Source organism: Dama dama, chromosome 23 (genome assembly GCF_033118175.1).
Source record: "Dama dama isolate Ldn47 chromosome 23, ASM3311817v1, whole genome shotgun sequence".
NCBI classification, from domain to species: domain Eukaryota; kingdom Metazoa; phylum Chordata; class Mammalia; order Artiodactyla; family Cervidae; genus Dama; species Dama dama.
In genome coordinates this window covers 81,440,992-81,461,510 of record NC_083703.1, presented here as the reverse complement: position 1 = coordinate 81,461,510, position 20,519 = coordinate 81,440,992, and the positions used below count along the sequence as shown (strand labels likewise).

The 20,519-nt window shown below is 45.7% G+C and overlaps 1 non-coding gene across 1 annotated transcript; it reads right to left on the bottom strand.

The window, feature by feature from the left end:
- Positions 1-3,044: 3,044 nt before the first annotated feature.
- On the bottom strand, positions 3,045-3,116 carry TRNAG-ACC (transfer RNA glycine (anticodon ACC)). The gene has a single exon. It is a non-coding gene; the product is annotated as a tRNA-Gly (tRNA).
- Between the last annotated feature and the right edge of the window lie 17,403 nt (positions 3,117-20,519).

Genomic DNA, 20,519 nt, shown 5'->3' with positions numbered 1-20,519 from the left:
ACTTCAGAAATATCAGTAACTGTCAATAAAGTTTTATTGGAACACATGCCCATGCATTTACTTATCGTCCATCGCTGCTTTTGCGATGCCGCAGCAGATCTCAGAAATTCTGATAGACAGCATCTGGCCAGCAAGGCGTCCAACACTTCCTCTCTGGCCCTTATCACGGGAAGTGAGCCAACTCCTGCTCGCACCCGAGCTGTGGACAGCGAGCCTCCGTGGACGGCTTATAACAAACAGAGCTCTGTGAAATAATGTGTCAGAGATGATTAAAACCACCCGGGGTGGGGGTGGGGAAGAGGACACTCCGTAAAGACACTGCCGCGTGTGAGACAGAGCCGGCGGGAGCCGCCGCGCCCCGGAGCCCAGCTCGGCGCTCGCTCCGGGCGGCCGAGGGGTGGGCGGGGGCGGCGGGGACTCAGCGGGGAGGGGGTCTGCGTGCGCACGGAGCGATCCGCACCGCTGTGGCACAGAGCGGAAACTAACGCAGCCTTGTAAAGCAGTAATAGTCCAACAGATGGTACATACATACAAATGAAGGACCCCACGTTTTCTCCTTTTTAGACTCAAACATCGTAACAGCTTTTGATGCCTTCGGTTTGAGGCAGAGCTGGAGTTGTCGTTTTCTCACTTTTGGTTTAAAAATATCCCTCGCTTCTGTTCAAAGCCGAGACACACAGCGGGGCTGCTCTTCCCGGCCCCTCCTCTCCGAGGTCTGCCGGTGAGTAGATGCTATGTTCGCATATCGCTGCCGAATCTCAGTCCAGCCACACGATTAGGAGGGAAAAACTTAATGAGCAGACACGTTGATGAGACACTGACTCGTTCTAGCCACAGCAGCCGCAACAGTGAATTCAGCTGCTGAGCCTGGTATTGATCACTCCCCATTTGCGAGCATAAAAATAGATCTTAAAGACGGATCTACAGCCCAGAATTGCACTTTACCCTTTTTTCATCTTGTGTTTCCACGGGAAAAATTGCTTAACAAATAATACAGGCTTAATCTATTAAGGCAGCTATCCCTTTGAGAGACCGAGATAAAAGTTAACGCATTCCTCCCTACACTCTGTACTTCCGATCTTTTCTTAACATCACGCCTATTAACAAACTTGCCAGAGTGTGTCTCATTGGCCAGGACTTGGCTCAGTGAATCACCCACTGATAAGTCAAGCATATTGGAGCTCACGTTCTAATGAATAGGAGTTGGTGGGTGATCTTTTCTAGATAAGTATTCTTTCTGCTGAATTTGCCTTACTTCAGTAACCATTACTCTCTTTTCTTCCTGTTTTATTTTAGGTCCCTCTGAAAAGTTTTGTTTTAAAAATCCGTTTTTTTTTTAAACCTGCATTTAAAAAGATGTATTCCCACATGTATATGTATAGCTGAGTCCCTTCACTGCTGACTTGAAACAATCATAGCATTGTTTATTAATTGACTATAACCTAATACAAAATAAAAAGTTAAAAAATAAACAAAAATGTATCATCAGGTGTGTATATATGTATATAAATTTATTACTATGAATGGAATCTTATATGGCATCATATTTTCTAACTGATGATCTTTTTTTTAGCATGTAGAAAAGCAAAACAATACATTAGCTGTGCTTAATAAAGTTATCAATATATTAGTTCTATAGAAAAGATGTGACATTTATGGAAGATTAAAATGGTGCTATTGAGGTGACAATATTCAGAATACTAAGATCATGGCATCTGGTCCCATCACTTCATGGCAAATAGATGGGGAAACAATGGAAACAGTGATAGACTTTATTTTCTTGGGCTCCAAAATCACTGCAGATGGTGACTGCAGCCATGAAATTAAAAGATGCTTGCTCCTTGGAAGAAAAGCCATGACCAACCTAGACAGCATATTAAAAAGCAGAGACATTACTTTGCCAACAAAGGTCCATCTAATTCAAGTTATGTTTTTCCCAGTAGCCATGTATGAACATGAGAGCTGGACCCTTGAAGGCTGAGCACCAAAAAACTGATGCTTTTGAATTGTGGTGCTGGAGAAGACTCTCAAGAGTTCCTTGACAGAAAGAAGATCAGACTAGTCCATCTTAAAGGAAATCAACTCTGAATATCCATTGGAAGGACTGATGTTGAAGCTCCAGGACTTTAGCCACCTGATGCAAGAGCCAATTCACTGGGAAAGACCCTGATGCTAGGAAAGATTAAAGACAAAAGGAGAAGGGGGCAACAGAGGATGAGATGGTTGGATAGTATCATTGACTCAGTGGATGTATGTAAATTTGAGTAAACTCCAGGAGATAGCAGAGGACAAAGGAGCCTGGCGTGCTACAGTCTATGGGGTCTCAAAGAGTCGGACACAACGTAGCAACCGAACAACAACAAATATAGTATGTTAAGTTAATCTCATTTAACCCTTTAAAATACATGGATTGTTTCTTTATGTTACTAACATTGCCTAAGTTCACCTGCAGCCTGCATAGTTTTGATCAGTTTTATAAACACTGAGGAAATAGCTAATATCATATAAAAGACATATCAACTGAAATACAATCCATGCAATACAGTTTTGCATAAGATCAACAGAATTCTGTTTATCTAGCTCTGAACTGAATATTCTTTCTGCAAAATCTTATTGATTAATTTAATGGCAGAAACATGTTATTCCATATTTAGCATCAGTGCGGTCCAGTTTTTAGTAGTGGCTTGGACGCGGAAGTCAGATGGAAGCCCCAGAGGAAGGAGCCCTGTCATCGGTTAAAGATGCTTCCACCAGCACCTGCACAGGCCCAGGGCCCGCAGGAGGCCCGAAGGGAGCAGCTGCCATCCTGCACCCTAGTTAAAACTGATGAAATAATTCAAATACACGTGCAAAATACTAAACATATATATACTCAACAGAATTTAATCTATCTTTGATGATAGAAAAGTGAGTGAAAGTGAAGTCGCTCAGTCATGTCCGACTCTTTGCAACCCTATGGACTGTAGCCCACCACACTCCTCCGTCCATGGGATTTTCCAGGCAAGAATACTGGAGTGGGTTGCCATTTCCTTCTCCAGAGGGTCCTCCCAACCCAAGGATCGAACCTGGGTCTCCTGCATGGTAGGCAGACGCTTTACCGTCTGAGCCACCAGGGAAGTCATATTGATGATAGAAAAGAAATGTAAAAATGCTGTAAGACAACAGGCTCATCATTGTGAAAATCCACTGTTGGGCTTGATCCAGGGAGAAGCCAGTTCTGACTCCACACTGGAGCTGTTTCGTTGACTTGCTTTCCATTGCTTTTGTTATTACACTCATACCTGGCACCTGTCTCAGAGGACTCTGCCCTCTGCCCGACTGTGAGTGCCTTTGCTTAGCTCACAGGGAGATAATCCGACCCTGCACCCTGAGCTGTGCTTGTGTGCTGAGCCACTCAGCTGTGTCTCTTTTGCGACCCTGCGGACTTACCAGGCTCCTCTGTCCACGGGATTCTCCAGGCAGGAATACTGGAGTGGGCCGCTATGCCTTCTTCCAGGGGATCTTCCCGACCCAGGGACTGAACCTGAGTTTCTCATGTCTCCTGCATCGGCAGGCGGGTTCTTTACTACTCGGGCCATCTGAGTGACAGGCTAACTAAAAATTTTTATTTGCCTGAGTTCTGGGTAAGCAAACATTTACTGTATATCAAATGGCTGTGTGTTTAAATAAAAGTACCTTTAATTGAGAACGTATATACAGAGGGAAATATCAGCCTTATTTTAGACAGCATCTCATGCTCTTTGATGAGATTTCAGTAGCATGAGGCAGGACTTTCACAAGACAATAGCGATTTTCACAGTCGAACTGAATCCCTGGATATCATTCTAAGCCTTAATGAGCATGACTTTATCTGCCGGGAACAGCAGGAGAATAGCTTTCTTGCTCCCTGCATTTGCAGCAGTTTGAATTCCAGATGTTGGGGGCTGCTCAGCAGGATTTTGGCATCTCCACACACTTCAACAGATAGTTTTGCTTTCACTGCCTGGGGAAAAAAATGAGTTGGCAAATTTGTAATGCCATCTTTCCCAAAGCAATAAGAAAGAAAAAATGACCTGCATATTTACTAAGCTGTTGGTTACAATTTCCATCATCTTTACTGTTTTCAGGACCATGCATCACTGGGGATAGGAAGCAGGAAAGGGGCTGAATTCACAAAGCCCCAACAAAAACCTTGCCTTTGGTTTCCTGACTTCAGGCTATCAGATGCAGAACTGCACGGGTGTATGGCTCCTCAGAGAGGAATCAGGGCTCAGCTGTTTACCTGGAGGACCCACATGTCTACCGTAATAAAGACACATGCCGGCTTTCTCAGAGCGCTAGTTCAGTTTTCTTTTCAGAAATTCATCAGCATACAGACAGGGCCTTAGTGCATCCATAAAACCCCACCTCCTCACTCTCTCTTGCTTCCTGGCTCACTGTTTGGGAGTAAAATTATGGATAGAAAATCTTCTTTTCTTTCTAATACAGCTTTGTGCAGCATTAAGAAGCTGCTGGGGAAAAAACGATCAAACGTTGTTGTAGCTAAAATCCCTGGACACGAAAGAGCAAACAGTAAGCCGTCTTCGCGGGATGATGGGGGAGAAAACACACAAACTCGCAAGACAAGCCAGCTGATGATAGACTTGGTTCTGACACCAATGTAAAGAACAAAGATACGTTACAGGTTCACTTTCGGGCTCTGGGACCAAGAGACCCTGGGAAACAGCCCAGCTCTGTCCCGTCGGCTGCGTGAGCGAATGCGCAGTTTCTTCCTCGTGAATTAGGAATGTGCTGTGTCTACTTCAAAGGATCTTCACAGGGATTAAAGATCATGCCCGGGGAGTGCTCCCACAGTGCCTGGCCTGGAGTCAGCAGTGAGTAAACGTTACCCACTATTTCCAGAAATTAAGTGACTTCTCCTTTCAAGGCTTCACGGTATGTGTGTGTCTGCATGTGTGTTTGCATGTCAATATACACAAACATCAATATTCTTTTCCAAATGTGTCTTGAAGATGTCTAGGGACCTTGGTGAACTTCTTGATAACCAGCAAGGTTTAGGGTATGGTGCATGGAGATGCAAGACTTCCAAACGGAAGGGGTAATTCTGATTGAGAGAATTTGGGACCAACCCACAGTGAAGGTGATGCGACAACTGCCCATTATTGGTAATAATACATAGAACAGTCATGCATTAATAATAGTACATAGAACAGTCATGAGGGTTTCCTGATGTGGCAGACACCGAGCTTGGTGCTTTACAGGAATTATCTTGTTGGGTCTTCCAAGAACGCACCCGTTAACCTCAATGGAAGCGTGAAGGAGAGGGAGCACCATCACTCTAAGTGGTAGAGCCGGTGCTTGAGCAGAGGCCCTGGCCCAGGCTGGATCACAGATACTCAGGCACGGTCTCCCTGGGCTTCCCTGGGGGCTCAGCTGGTAAAGAATCTGCCTGCAATGCGGCAGACCCGGGTCCAATCCCTGGGTCGGGGAGATGCCCTGGAGGAGGGAGTGGTTACCTACTCCAGTGTTCTGGCCTGGAGAATTCCATAGTCCATGGAGGTGCGGAGTCGGACACAACCGAGTGACTTTCACTTAAGGCAGCCTGACTCGGATGGGTAAAGACCAGATTTCATTGTTCCAAATGCACGTTCTCATTCACATTTTATGTCTCAGAAATTGGGACGCAACTTATACACAATAGCATGCCTTAGACTTTTTGGCAGCATGTTTTTCTTTCCTGATGGCACAAATCATGGTACATCATAGACATCAAAGGCATCTCAGATTTGATGAAATGGAAAGATATATTGATAGGAAGCTAGGGAAGTGGGACACCCCAGACAGAGGGACTGGTACATATGGAAGCACAGAGGCGGCTTCCCTGGTGGCCTGGTGGTGAAGAATCCGCCTGCCAGAGCAGGTCCAGTTGAACACAGGTCCAGTCCCTGGTCCGGGGCGATCCCACATGCTGCAGGGCCACTGCGTGCCACAACCACTGGGGCCCGCACACCAGAGCCTGTGTCCATAGCAACGAGGAGCCGCGGAGCTCACCCAGAGAGGCGCCCCTGCCTGCTGCCCCAGAGAAGGCCTGCAAGCAGCAGCGAAGGCCCGGCACAGCCAAGAGTAATGATCAAAAACGAAGACGTCCAGAGGCATGACTTGACACGCCATGCTCAAGGAACAAGGAGCTGATTTAGGGAATTAGGGAATCAGCTTGAAATACAAGAGTCTTGCAATGCACAAGACCGTCCTGCCCAAGGGAAAACTGTCTTACCTTCTGCCCTTTTTCTTTTTTGGCCTAACTTTCAAATACCATTTACAAGTGAAAACCCTGTTAAAGTGAACTGGGATTAGAACCTAAAATTCATCTACATAGGAACACAATGTATTTTTGTAGAATTCTAATATTCAGTGACTTTCCCAAATATAAAACTACTGTGACAATCAAGGCAAGCCTGCACTCTGTTTTGTTGGAAATTTACTAAATTTTCCTCTTTTGCAAAATCCTATCTACCCCCGATAATCATTCAGATCATGGTACCTGAATTACTGTCCATCCATCTGAGTCAGCCTGTACTGGAAGCTGCCAAGTCCATGCTGCTTCCACCTGTGACAAATGTCAAGAGATTTCATTGTGACCTCTAGGGTCATCAAGTTCAAGCATTTATATTTTAAAAGGCATGTTATTTTCATCAAGATTTACTTTACTTTTATTTCTCTCTCATTATAGTTACAGCGTTGTATCTATCTTGCATGTACAGTTATGTTACTGACAAATTTCACTTCATGCTACGTAAGAGGATTTTACAAGCGTTTACTGTGAGAAGGTGGGAGGGAGTGTGGGTCTGCATGGTTGAGATCAAGGTCAGGACATCTCACAAAGATTCAGATCTGAGAGGCGATGAGAAGGAATCAGAGAAACTTTGACGGATTTTGGAAATCTTGAAAAAAACAGAATTTAGGAATAAAAACAGAATCACAATAGGTTAATCATCCAGAAATACATACTGCTAAAATCTTTGTCCCTCTTTTCCTACCTGCATAGATTTTCTTAAAAAAAAAAAAAAAAGCTGGGATTCTATGGTTTGGGGAATTATTTTCCTGCGTAGTGACTCATGTCATTACTTACTCTTTAAAAACCCCTATTTTAGTGACTGCATAACATCTCATCAAAAATAATTCCATCTATTAACATTTATTTTTGGATGCATTCAGAAGGGCTGGTTAATCTCCCAATACATTTTGTAAATTGTATATAAAAAGGGCTTTAGAATTTGCCAGATTTATCTCCATATAAAACAGATGAGAAAGTGGAGCAGAGAGAACAAGTCATAGAGTGACCTGCTGCACAACAAGAACGAGAATTCTGGTCCCCTTATTCTCAGATGAATACGTTCTTTGTATTATTCTAAAGCTGTCTTTCCACGTGCCCCCTGTTTAATGATCTGACCCTTGGCTGGCAGCGCCACGCTGTATTTAATCACTTGATGTAACTATTGACTTGGCTTTCCACCCAAACAAAAGCTGGACCTTCTCAGGGTGTGCAGCTCAAAGGCAAGGCTTGCCGCTCTGGGAGCAGAACATATAAACAAGTAACCCTCACCCTCTGCACCCAGCCGGCCGCAGCAGGAATGCCTCATGGTAGAGACTGAAGTATTATATGATTCCAAGAAAGCTTTATTACCAGACACATGGGGGATGGATGGATTTAATCCCAGATCATTTTGAGCTATAATAAAGATGATAACAGCTTGACTTCAGACATGATATGTAAACATATGGCTCTGCAAACTACCATCGGCTTACGTGTTCAATGTAATGAATCCCATCACGCACATGTATTATGCAGATCCAAAGCCAAGAGTAGGGTATGTACTTAGAGTCTACTCGACAGAAGCAAAAGAAGACCTGGTCTGAAAATGGTCAAAGGGGGCTCTTGGTAAGGGATAAATACACAGCCCTAGTCAAATGTTTGGAATTGATTTGCAGGGGGAAAGAGGCAGGAAGTAAGGCCAAAGAGAAGGGCAATCAGTATTATCCCAGGCAGAAGTGAGAATGATGTTCCTGGGGCTTTCCTGGTGGTCCAGTGGTTAAGAATCCACCATCCAATGCAGGGGGCCTGGGTTTGATCCCTCGTCAGGAAACTAGATCCCACATGCCACAACTAAGAGTTTGCACGCCACAGTTAAAAACCCCGCACGCCACAGCGAAGAGTCAGAGCGCTGAAGAATTGATGCTTCTGGTGTTGGAGAAGACTCTTGAGAATCCCCTGGACTGCAAGGAGATCCAACCAGCCCATCCTAAAGGAAATCAGTCCTGAGTGTTCATTGGAAGGACTGATGCTGAAGCTGAAACTCCAATACTTTGGCCACCTCATGCGAAGAGTTGACTCATTGGAAAAGACCCTGATGCTGGGAGGGATTGAGGGTGGGAGGAGAAGGGGATGACAGAGGACGAGACGGTTGGATGGCACCACCAACTCAACGGACGTGAGTTTGAGTAAACTCCGGGAGTTGGTGATGGACAGGGAGGCCTGGCGTGCTGCGATTCATGGGGTTGAGAAGAGTAGGACACGACTGAGCAACCGAACTGAACTGAACTGAAGCTACAATGAAGATCGAAGAGCCCATGTGCACTAAGGCCTGGTGCAGTGAAATAAATAAATATTTAAATACTTTTTTAAAGATATAAATCAACTCTTATATAAAGTCATAGAAAGTCTTGATGAAAAAAATAGTCACATCTCAACAGAAAAGCTGAGTTTAGTTTTCAATTCATATTTTGTTCTGTAAGAAGTTAAATGCATTATGTACAATCTGAGGAGCTGAATCCAATCACTGCATCTCCTCAAATACATCATTCGCCTTGGTGATCTTGTATGTGCCCATTCAAAGTCTCTTTGAAATGCAACTTGAAGGATAAGTGACTTTTCTTTGACTGTTTCATTAAGTGCCTTCCCCCTCTAGGAATTCAAAAGCGAATCCAAAGATGCAGGTCTGTGAGATACTTTACTTAATTATTGATGGGTGCAGTTGAGGCCAGGATCTAACAAATTAGCTCAGCTCTGCTGAGGAAGGAAATAGCTCACTGAAAAGCAAAACAGAGCCTTCTCTTCAAATCTTCTGTGGCTTGGCCTTCAGCATCCCTGGGGTGATCTCCACTATAGTGAAAAATATTGTATTTAGAGATGCTCATGGTTAGGGCACTTCCCTTATGGCTCAGCGGGTAGAGAGAGAATCCACCTGCCAAGGCAGGAGACACGGGAGAGGGGGGTTCAATCCCTGAGTCGGGAAGATTCCCTAGAGGAGGAGATGGCAACCCACTCCAGTACTCTTGCCTGAAAAGTCCTATGGACAGAGGAGCCTGTCAGGCCACAGTCCCTGGGGCTGGAAGCAGTCAGACGCGACTGCACACGAGCAGGAGATTGTCAGGATGGGGCCAGGGCGGCGCTGCTGTCGTTGAGAGGCTGGTGCCTGAGGAACGGGTCAGGCTCGCATCGGCCAGGGAAGAACGGTGGAGATAAAGATGATGACAGTTTTCAGTTTAGGAAGAAGAGGTTTAATAATCACGTAATCACGGGAATGAGAGCTTGGCATCCAAGTAAGAGAAACGTCATGTTGAAAAGAAACAGTCTGTGAAAATGGGACCTGATCCAGAACAGCAGCAGGGCGTGCAGTGGTGTCAGGAAAGATTTCCTCAAGGAAGCGATGCCCGAGCCGATGCTCCAGCGAGGCGGAAGGGCCAGGAGGGGAAGAGCACTCTGACGCGTGTGGCCCGGTGTGTGCTTGTGGCATAGCTGACACCGGAGAGGGTGCGCCTCTTAGTCCCCTACCCCGCTCTTGCCCCTCCTCACTTCCCTCTCCCCACTGGTAACCCCTAATTTGTTCTCTGTATCTACGAGTCTGCCTCTTTTTTTAATATTTACTAGTTTGTTGCATTTTTTAGATTCCTCATATAAGTGATATCATACAGTATGTCTTTCTCCATCTGACTTACTTCACCAAGCACAAAGCTCTCCAAGTCCATCCACGCTGTTGCCAATGGCAAAATTTCTTTTTTCTTTATGGCCAATTAAGTAGTATTCCATGTGCCTGGCAGGCTACAGTCCACGGAGTTGCAAAGAGTCGAACATGTCTGAGTGACTAAGGACAGCACAGCACAAGTAGTGTTCCAGTCTGTGTGTGTGTGAGTGTGAGTGCGTGAGTGTGAGTGTGTGAGTATGTCTGTGAGTGTGTGTGTGTCTGTGTGAGTGTGTCTGTGTGTGTGTGCATGTGTCTGTCTGAGTGTGTGCGTGTGTGTGTGAGTGTATGTGTCTGTGTGTGTGTCTGTATGCCTGTGTGAGTGTGTAAGTGTGTGTGTGTCTGTGTGTGTTTGTGTGTGTGTCTGTGTGTGTGAGTGTGTGTGTGTGTCTGTGAGTGTGCGTGTGTGTCTGTGTGTGTGTGTGTGTCTTGTGTGAGTGTGTCTGTGTGTGTGTGTGAGTGTCTGTGTGTCTGTGTGTGTGTCTGTGTGAGTATCTGTGTGTGTGTCTGTGTGTGTGAGTAAGTGTGTGTGTCTGTGTGTGTCTGTGTGTGTGAGTGTGTGTGTGTGAGTGTGCGTGTGTGTCTGTGTGTGTCTTGTGTGAGTGTGTCTGTGTGTGTGTCTGTGTGTCTTGTGTGAGTGTGTCTGTGTGCGTGTGTGTGTGAGTGTATGTGTCTGTGTGTGTGTCTGTATGCCTGTGTGAGTGTGTAAGTGTGTGTGTGTCTGTGTGTGTGAGTGTGTGTGTGTCTGTGTGAGTGTGTGTGTGTCTGTGTGTGTGAGTGTGTGTGTGTGTGAGTGTGCGTGTGTGTCTGTGTGTGTGTGTGTGTCTTGTGTGAGTGTGTCTGTGTGTGTGTGTGTCTGTGTGTCTTGTGTGAGTGTGTCTGTGTGTGTGAGTGTGTGAGTGTCTGTGTGTCTGTGTGTGTGTCTGTGTGTGTGTCTGTGTGAGTGTCTGTGTGTGTGTCTGTGTGTGTGAGTGTCTGTGTGTGTGTCTGTGTGTGTGTGTGTGAGTGTGTGTGTCTGTGTGTGTGTCTGTGTGTGTGAGTGTGTGAGTGTCTGTGTGTCTGTGTGTGTGTCTGTGTGTGTGTCTGTGTGAGTGTCTGTGTGTGTGTCTGTGTGTGTGAGTAAGTGTGTGTGTGTGTGTGTGTCTGTGTGTGTGAGTGTGTGTGTGTGTGAGTGTGCGTGTGTGTCTGTGTGTGTGTGTGTGTGTCTTGTGTGAGTGTGTCTGTGTGTGTGAGTGTCTGTGTGTCTTGTGTGAGTGTGTCTGTGTGTGTGAGTGTGTGAGTGTCTGTGTGTCTGTGTGTGTGTCTGTGTGTGTGTCTGTGTGAGTGTCTGTGTGTGTGTCTGTGTGTGTGAGTGTCTGTGTGTCTGTGTGTGTCTGTGTGTGTGTCTGTGTGTGTGTGTGTGTGTCTGTGTGTGTGAGTGTGCGTGTGTGTCTGTGTGTCTTGTGTGAGTGTGTCTGTGTGTGTGAGTGTCTGTGTGTCTGTGTGTGTGTCTGTGTGTGTGTCTGTGTGAGTGTCTGTGTGTGTGTCTGTGTGAGTGTGTGAGTGTCTGTGTGTCTGTGTGTGTCTGTGTGTGTGTCTGTGTGAGTGAGTGTGTGTGTCTGTGTGTGTACCCATGTGCTGCTAACGCATGTCCAACTCTTTGTGACCCCGTGGACTGTAGCCCTCCAGGCTCCTCTGTCCATGGGATTTCCCAGGCAAGAATACTGGAGTGGGTTGCCATTTCCCCCTCCAGGGGATCTTTCCCACCCAGGAATCGAACCCTCATTTCGTGTACCTCCTGCACAGGCAGGCAGATTCTTTACCACTGAGCCGCCTGGGAGCTGGTAGAGAATATATAGATACATACACATACATACACCACGTCTTCTTTATCCCGTCATCAGCTGACGGACACTGAGGTTGTTTCCGTACCTTGGAAATCGTAAATAATGCTTCTATGAACACAAGGGTGCAGGCAACGTTTTGAATTAGTGTTTTGGGATTTTGACTATGCCAAAGCCTTTGACTGTGTGGATCACAATAAACTGTGGAAAATACTTCAAGAGATGGGAATACCAGACCACTAAACCTGCCTCTTGAGAAATCTGTATGCAGGTCAGGAAGCAACAGTTAGAACTGGACATGGAACAATAGACTGGTTCCAAATAGGAAAAGGAGTACATCAAGGCTGTATATTGTCACCCTGCTTATTTAACTTATATGCAGAGTACATCATGAGAAACTCTGGGCTGGATGAAGCACAAGATGGAATCAAGACTGCCGGGAGAAATATCAATAACCTCAGATATGCAGATGACACCACCCTTATGGCAGAAAGTGAAGAGGAACTAAAAAGCCTCTTGATGAAAGTGAAAGAAGAGAGTGAAAAAGTTGGCTTAAAGCTCAACATTCAGAAAACCAAGATCATGGCATCCAGCTCCATCACTTCATGGCAAATAGATGGGGAGACAGTGGAAACAGTGGCTGACTTTATTTTTCTGGGCTCCAAAATCACTGCGGATGGTGACTGCAGCCATGAAATTAAAAGATGCTTACTCCGTGGAAGGAAAGTTATGACCAACCTAGACAGCATTTTAAAAAGCAGAGACATCACTTTGCCAACAAAGGTCCATCTAGTCAAATCTATGGTTTTTCCAGTGGTCATGTATGGGTGTGAGAGTTGGACTGTGAAGAAAGCTGAGTGCTGAAAAATTGATGCTTTTGAACTGTGGTGTTGGAGAAGACTCTTGAGAGTCCCTTGGACTGCAAGGAGATCCAACCAGTCCATCCTAAAGGAGATCAGTCCTGAATATTCATTGGAAGGACTGATTTTGAAGCTGAAACTCCAATACTGTGGCCACCTGATGCAAAGAGCTGACTCATTTGAAAAGACCCTGATGGTGGGAAAGACTGAGGGCAGGAGGAGAAGGGGACGACAGAGGATAAGATGGCTGGATGGCATCACTGACTCGATGGACATGACTTTGGGTGAACTCCAGGAGTTGGTGATGGACAGGGAGGCCTGGCGTGCTGCGGTTCATGGGGTCACAAAGAGTCAGACACGATTGAGCAACTGAACTGAACTGAACTGAATACCCAGGAGTGGTACTGATGGGTCATACAGTAGTTCTATTTTTAGCTTTTTGAGAAATTCCCATACTGTTTTCCGTAGTGGCCACACCAATTTACATGCTTTAAAATTCAAGCTTGTAAATGGGATGGTTTTGAAGGTGTTAGTGAGAAGGCATTATCTGAGTAAAGGCCTGAAGCAATTAAAGAGAAGAGCCACGTAGATATTTGGAGGGAAATAAAGACATTTTGAGGAGAAAATGGAAGGTGGGAAGTCTTCGGATGGTATCTGTGGTGAAGATGCATTCTGGACGTCTTGGATGGCTCCTGGAGAGGCTGACAGGCAGACAGTTCACTTCTGTGTGTGTACTGGCCATGGATGTAGTGGTTACAGGGCTGGCAGAGGCGATGTGGCCTTAGGAGAGGTGGTATAGTCCGGGGGTTATCGGCAGGGGTTCAGGAAACAGACAGACTCAAGTCTGAGTCGTAACTCTGCCACCCGTGTGCAGGTCACACCAACCCCCAGCCTTGGTTTGCTTGTCTGTAAAATGGAGGCAGTAGGACAGACCTCACAGGCATTGGCAAGATTAAAGAGAAGATGGTGGGAAAGGCCAGAGCAGACGCTGCCCAAAGCCCACTCACATCATCCCACTACTCTGCAGGCCAGCAAAGCCTGCTGCGTCCACACCTACAGCTGACTGCCTTCTCTCGGCCTGGTGGGCGTCTCCTGCCTGGGCACCTGCTTGGCACACACACGAGACAGAGCCAGACTGGGGAAGATGTCCCCAGAAATGACCCTGAAACAGTGCCACCGCTTCCTGGCCTCTTCGGGGACAGCCCTGGCTGGTTATGCATACTCCCCCCCGGGTCTCAAACGAATTGAGCCCCAGTGGCCCACAGGGGCACCTGCCCTTCGATGCACAGGTCACACCCCCTCCTACCTTCCTGTTCGCAGTCAACACCGTCTTGCAGAGCTTCCCGGGAGCTTCACGCACCCGCCTCATTTAGGAGGGAACACGTCTGTGCCTGTGCAGAGAGCCTGGTGCAGTGAGCAGTCAAGAAAGGATGGTGTTTATGGTTACAGTGATACAGGGCCCCGAGCTGGGGGCACTGCACTCAGAATCCTGAGGCCAGGGAAGGAGGAGCACCATTCAGGGCAGGTTCTAGAATCTAGGCAGGTTCTAGAATCTAGAGACCGTCCAGGTGCTTTATCAGTGAACTCCGCCTACACCGGGCTTGAGTGCAACAGAAACAATCTTCCACTGGAGATGGAAACTGATCTGAGAAGGGGGACAGGACACCACCAGAAAGACAGAATCTATAAGGATTTTATACGGACCATTGGGAAGACAAATTCAGTACCAAGACTGCCTTCATCATTTAACTCCTCTATGGAGAAAACCATCTACCAACACCCACTCGCCTCCCTATCCCTAGGGAATTAGCTCGAGGACCTACCACAGTCCCTAAAACCACAGGTACTCGAGTTCTTTATATAAGATGGATTAGGAGATTTGCCCTCCAAGTTCAACGATACGGAACCTACGGGCTCAACCAGCCAAGGATCAGAAACAGGTTCGCTAGCTGGGTGGATGCGTGCGTGCGCAACTTGCAAATGCGGCCTTCAGTTCAGTTCAGTCACTCAGTCGTGACCGACTCTTTGCAACCCCATGAATCGCAGCACACCAGGCCACCCTGTCCATCACCAACTCCCAGAGTTTACTCAAACTTATGCCCATCGAGTCGGTGATGCCATCCAGCCATCTCATCCTCTGTTGTCCCCTCCTCCTCCTGCCCCCAATCCCTCCCAGCATCAGGGTCTTTTCCAGCGAGTCAACTCTTCGCATGAGATGGCCAAAGTATTGGAGTTTCAGCTTCAGCATCAGTCCTTCTAATGAACATCCAGGACTGATCTCCTTTAGGATGGACTGGTTGGATCTCCTTGCAGTCCAAGGGACTCTCAAGAGTCATCTCCAACACCACAGTTCAAAAGCATCAATTTTTTGGCGCCCAACTTTCTTCACAGTCCAACTCTCACATCCATACATGACCACTGGAAAAACCATAGCCTTGACCAGACGGACCTTTGTTGGCAAAATAATGTCTCTGCTTTTTAATATGCTGTCTAGGTTGGTCATAACTTTCCTTCCAAGGAGTAAGCATCTTTTAATTTCATGGCTGCAATCACCATCTGCAGTGATTTTGGAGCCCAAAATAATAAAGTCTGACACTGTTTCCACTCTCTCCCCATCTATGTCCCATGAGGTGATGGGACCAGATGCCATGATCTTAGTTTTCTGAATGTTGAGCTTTAAGCCAACTTTTTCACTCTCTTCTTTCACTTTCATCAAGAGACTTTTTAGTTCCTCTTCACTCTCTGCAATAAGGGTGGTGTCATCTGCATATCTGAGGTTATTGGTATTTCTCCTGGCAATCTTGATTCCAGCTTGTGCTTCTTCCAGCCCAGCGTTTCTCATGATGTACTCGGCATATAAGTTAAATAAGCAGGGTGACAATATACAGCCTTGACGTACTCCTTTTCCTATTTGGAACCAGTCTGTTGTTCCATGTCCAGTTCTAACTGTTGCTTCCTGACCTGCATACAAGTTTCTCAAGAGGTGGATGCGGCGAGCAGACCGTAAATTACAAGGCGTGGAGCAGCCTTATCAATGAGCAAAGGGGCTCTTACTCTGACCGTACCTTTTATTTCTCTTCAAAAGCAATGGCCTTTGGTCGTGTTTTTAATATCATCGTGTTTGCATTTAATTCAAAATCAAAACTGACAGAAGGCTCCCGATTCGTTGAAACTGCATTCTTGCAGCCACCTGGCTTTCTCCCGGCCCCTTCTTGATTCCAGATTTTGTACTGAAAATTGGGAGAACTGTTACAAACACGGATGATCTATAACTGAGTGACTGCAGTCTGGAAACAGAATTTACCGCAGAGCTATAAAAATGGTGCTATTAGGGCAGGCTGTCAAGAAATGATTAATAAGCGGAACCAGCCATCATTTCTTTCCGTGTTCCTGCTGCGGTCGGCCATCAATCTGAAATTGCCACCTACCCCCACCACACATCACCCCATGCTTCTCCATAGGGAGTGAGATGTCTTCTTCACAGAGGAGAAAATGGATCAGATCAAGCTTTGGGCTTAGATTTTTGCCTTCCTATACAGATGATTCTGTGTGTGTGTGTGTGTGTGTGTGTGTGTGTGTGAGTGTGTGATGATGGTCCGTGGACGAGAACGGGGCCATTTCTGAGCAATTTAGTGATGTAACATTTCGTTAGTGCACTGATGTGGCAAATGATTTATATTTCTGTTCACTGGACCGTGAATTGAAAAATGCCCATAAAAGCTGAGCCTGGGGTCACAAACATTATTTTTAAATTCACTGTGAGTTAAGGGGAAAAAATCAGTTTATCTAGATATGTATGCTAGCTTCCATTAAGAACTTTATTAGTAAGGACTTATATTAAAAACTTAACCCAAATACGAATAAGAAAAGCAAGGACTGCTCTCTCTTCCTCCTCACATCCTTAAGTTTTGCAGTGTGTGTGGTGCTGTTTTCGGAGTTATGGCTAAAGACCTACCACCATCACACTACTTTTGATGTCTCAGAAGCATAATCCCCACAGCAGGCACTGTAAGGAGGAATAAATTGGTGAGGATGGGTATGCCCCAGAAGAAATGTCAAACTTACAATATTTCTAATCCAAAGTCAAGAAAATACATAAAGAAAAAAATGTCTAAGGTAAATCCATTTCCTTATTAAAATATGTTAAAAATAATAGCAATAGTTACTTAGTAGAATTAGGTTCCATGTTTGTTTCTACCACTGTGAAATTTGACTTCTAAAAATCTTGAGTATTTGAATGGCTTCTCAGTCATGCAGAGAGGAGTGATTAGGTGATCCAGCATATTCACTGAAAAGAATCACATCTTAATCATCTCTGCCAACAGAGTGGGAAGCGTCAGCTGAGTCTCAGCTCTAGCCTGACAAGCACGCGTTGGACTGAAGCTCAAGAAGGCAAGATGCGGGACACCCTGGAGGTGCAGTGGTTGAGACTGCAGGCTCCCAGTGCATGGGCCCAGGCTTGATCCTGGTCAGGGAAGCAAGTCCCACCTGTCACAGCCGAGTCCTGGCACAGCCAAATCAATAAAAAAAAAACAAAAAACAGAGGATGCGAAGGGCATGGTGATCTCACCGAGGTGAGAGGGTGAAGACTGAGGCTCAGGAAGGTGGAGGCTGCTGGAGGACACACAGTGGAGTTCCCGAAGAGAGACGGCTGGGGAACAGAGCCCCAGATACATGCACAGAGGGCCCCTCGCTTTTCAGAATGGCAAGCTATGTCGGCACAGAGAAAACTCCACAGGGCTGAGCGGAGAATGACCAGCAGCTGTGAGATGAAGAGTGCTAAAAACCAATCAAGAGGCCCTAACACCTCTGCTCTTTCTAGGGGTACTGCCTCCGTGGGCTTCCCAGGTGGCACAGTGGTAAACAGTCCACCTGCCAATGAAGGAGACGCAAGAGATGCAGGTTCAATCCCTAGGTCTGGAAGATCCCATGGAGGAGGAAACGGCAACCCACTCCAGTGTTCTTGCCTGGGAAATCCCATGGACAGAGGAGCCTGGCAGGCTACAGTCCTTGGGGTCTCAAAGATTTATACACGACTCAGCAAGTAAGCTCATGTGCATGCGTGTGCGTGTACACACACACACACACACACAGACACACACACACACACACACACATACACTCTGCTGCCAGCATGGGAACAAGCCTGGATCAGACCAAGGGCAGATGAGAGATGACATCAAGGAGAGTCCAACTATTCTGGCCAATGCCATTCTGGACCAGCCAACAAAGCCCTATACAACTGAGTCCATCTACCCATCAGAGCCACTGACTTGTTCTGTAGATGACACAGCAATGAGCTCAGCTGAAATCAACCAAATTCTACAAGGATCAAAATTACCCATCTGATCCATAGCCTCATTTAGTTCAGTTCAGTAACTCAGTCGAGTCCGACTCTTTGCGACCCCATGAATTGCAGCATGCCAGGCTTCCCTGTTCATCACCAACTCTCAGAGCTTACTCAAACTCATGTCCATCGAGTCGGTGATGCCATCCAACCATCTCATTCTCTGTTGTTCCCTTCTCTTCCTGCCCTCAATCTTTCCCACCATCAGGGTCTTTTCAAATGAGTCAGCTCTTTGCATCAGGTGGCCACAGTATTGGAGTTTCAGCTTCAAAATCAGTCCTTCCAATGAATATTCAGGACTGATTTTCTTTAGGATGGACTGGTTGGATCTCCTTGCATTCCAAGGGACTCTCAAGAGTCTTCTCCAACACCACAGTTCAAAAGCATCAATTCTTTGTTGCTCAGCATTCTTTATAGTCCAACTCTCACATCCATACATGACTACTGGAAAAACCATAGCTTTGACTAGACAGACCTTTGTTGGCAAAGTGATGTCTCTGCTTTTTAATATGCTGTCTAGGTTGGTCACAGCTTTTCTTCCAAGGAGCAAGTGTCTCTTAATTTCATGGCTGCAGTCACCATCTGTAGTGATTTTGGAGCCCCCAAAAATAAAGTCTCTCACTGTTTCCATTGTTGACCCATCTATTTGCCATGAAGTGATGGAACTGGATGCCATGATCTTAGTTTTCTGAATGTTGAGCATTAAGCCAACTTTTTCACTCCCCTCTTTGACTTTCATCAAGATGCTCTTTAGTTTCTCTTCACTTTCTGCCACAAGGATGGTGTCGTCTGCATATCTGAGATTATTGATACTTCTCCCAGCAGTCTTGATTCCAGCTTGTGCTTCACCCAGCCTGGTATTTCGCATGATGTACTCTGCATATAAGGATGACAATGTACAGCCTTAACATATTCCTTTCCCGATTTGGAGCCAGTCTGTTTCCCATGTCCAGTGGACATGCAGTTGACCTGCATACAGATTTCTCAGGAAGAGGGTCAGGTGGTCTAGTATTCCCATCTCTTGAAGAATTTCCCACAGTTTGTTGTGATCCTTACAGTCAAAGGTTTTGGCGTAGTCAATAAAGCAGAAGTAGATATTCTTCTGAAACTCTCTTGCTTTTATCCAGCAGATGTTGGAAATTTGATCTCTGGTTCCCCTAGCCTCATAATCAATAACAAATGCTCACTGACTCACTCTGTTTGGGGGAGGAGAGTTGTTACACAACAACAGCTAACTAATAAGATCATATAACTGATATTTAATGAATTCTAATCACATGATTTTAATATGACATATTTACTTAAATCTAAAAAATTTTCTTAACTACCCAGAAGTAATGAGGGGAGATATGACTGTTAGGGTGAATCTTTCCAATTATTTTCTTTGCTATGACCTTTAATAACATTAACAAATGATGCTAGAAAATTACCTTGTGTTTTTCTCCCTCCTGGCTATTTGCATAACATTATAAGCAATCTTCCCTATCTGTGCCTGGGGAGTGGGATGACTGACATGGTATAAATGCTTCAAAATCTTCCAAGCTTGGGCCTGAAGACTTGGCATCTTGCATCACAAGCAACACTTTCTAGACCAAGAGGTTTTCTTTCTGAATAGCAACTCTGAGAAATGCTTTCTTACTTGGGTGGCGTTACTACGACAACAGTCCCACTTGGCTCTTTAGCTCAAGTTCATCCTTTTAATTAGCAGGCTGAGATTCCTCCTCCCCCCCAACCTCTTCCCTGAGGAAAATTTCCCAAACACCCGTGGCTCTTCTCTTTCCTTTGGGTGTCTGAAGGATGCCGCAAGGAATTTGCTAATTAGAATATCTCAGTGTTTGGTGATGGCTTTTGTAAAGTTGAGAAAGCTTTTGTAGAGTAGGTTTTTCCTAAGAGATATTTTTCCCCCAAAGGGATAATCCTATGGTGTATATCTGTACAACTCTCATTTCTGCAAAGAGGGAATTAGGAGTAAGTCTCTGATAGGGAGTCAGCTATTCATGTTGGCAAGATGGGGTTAAGAATATAGAATAATACTGAACTGGAATTCTTCCTTAATTCTGCATGACCCTTGGTAATTCATCTAACACTTTTCTGAGAATATTCCAGGTATTTGCTGTTGTTGTTAGCCGATAAGTCATGTCCGACTCTTTGTGACCCCATGAACTGCAGTCTGCCAGGCTCTGTCCATGGGATTTCCCAGGAAAGAATATTGGAATGGGTTGCCACTTCCTCCTCCAGGGGATCTTCCTGACCCAGGCATTGAAGCTGAATCTCCTGTATTGGCAGATGGATTCTTTACCAATGAGTCACCTGAGAAGCCTATTCCCGGTATGTCACCAGATATAATGATGACGAATTATGATGAGCTCTGATGAGCCCAAGACGAACAAGGCCCCCTCTTCATGCAGCTTAAGCTATAAACTTAGATCATGATACCATCCAGGAAGATGGTGTAGAGAAAAGCTTACTTACCTGTCTAGATTTCCTTTTT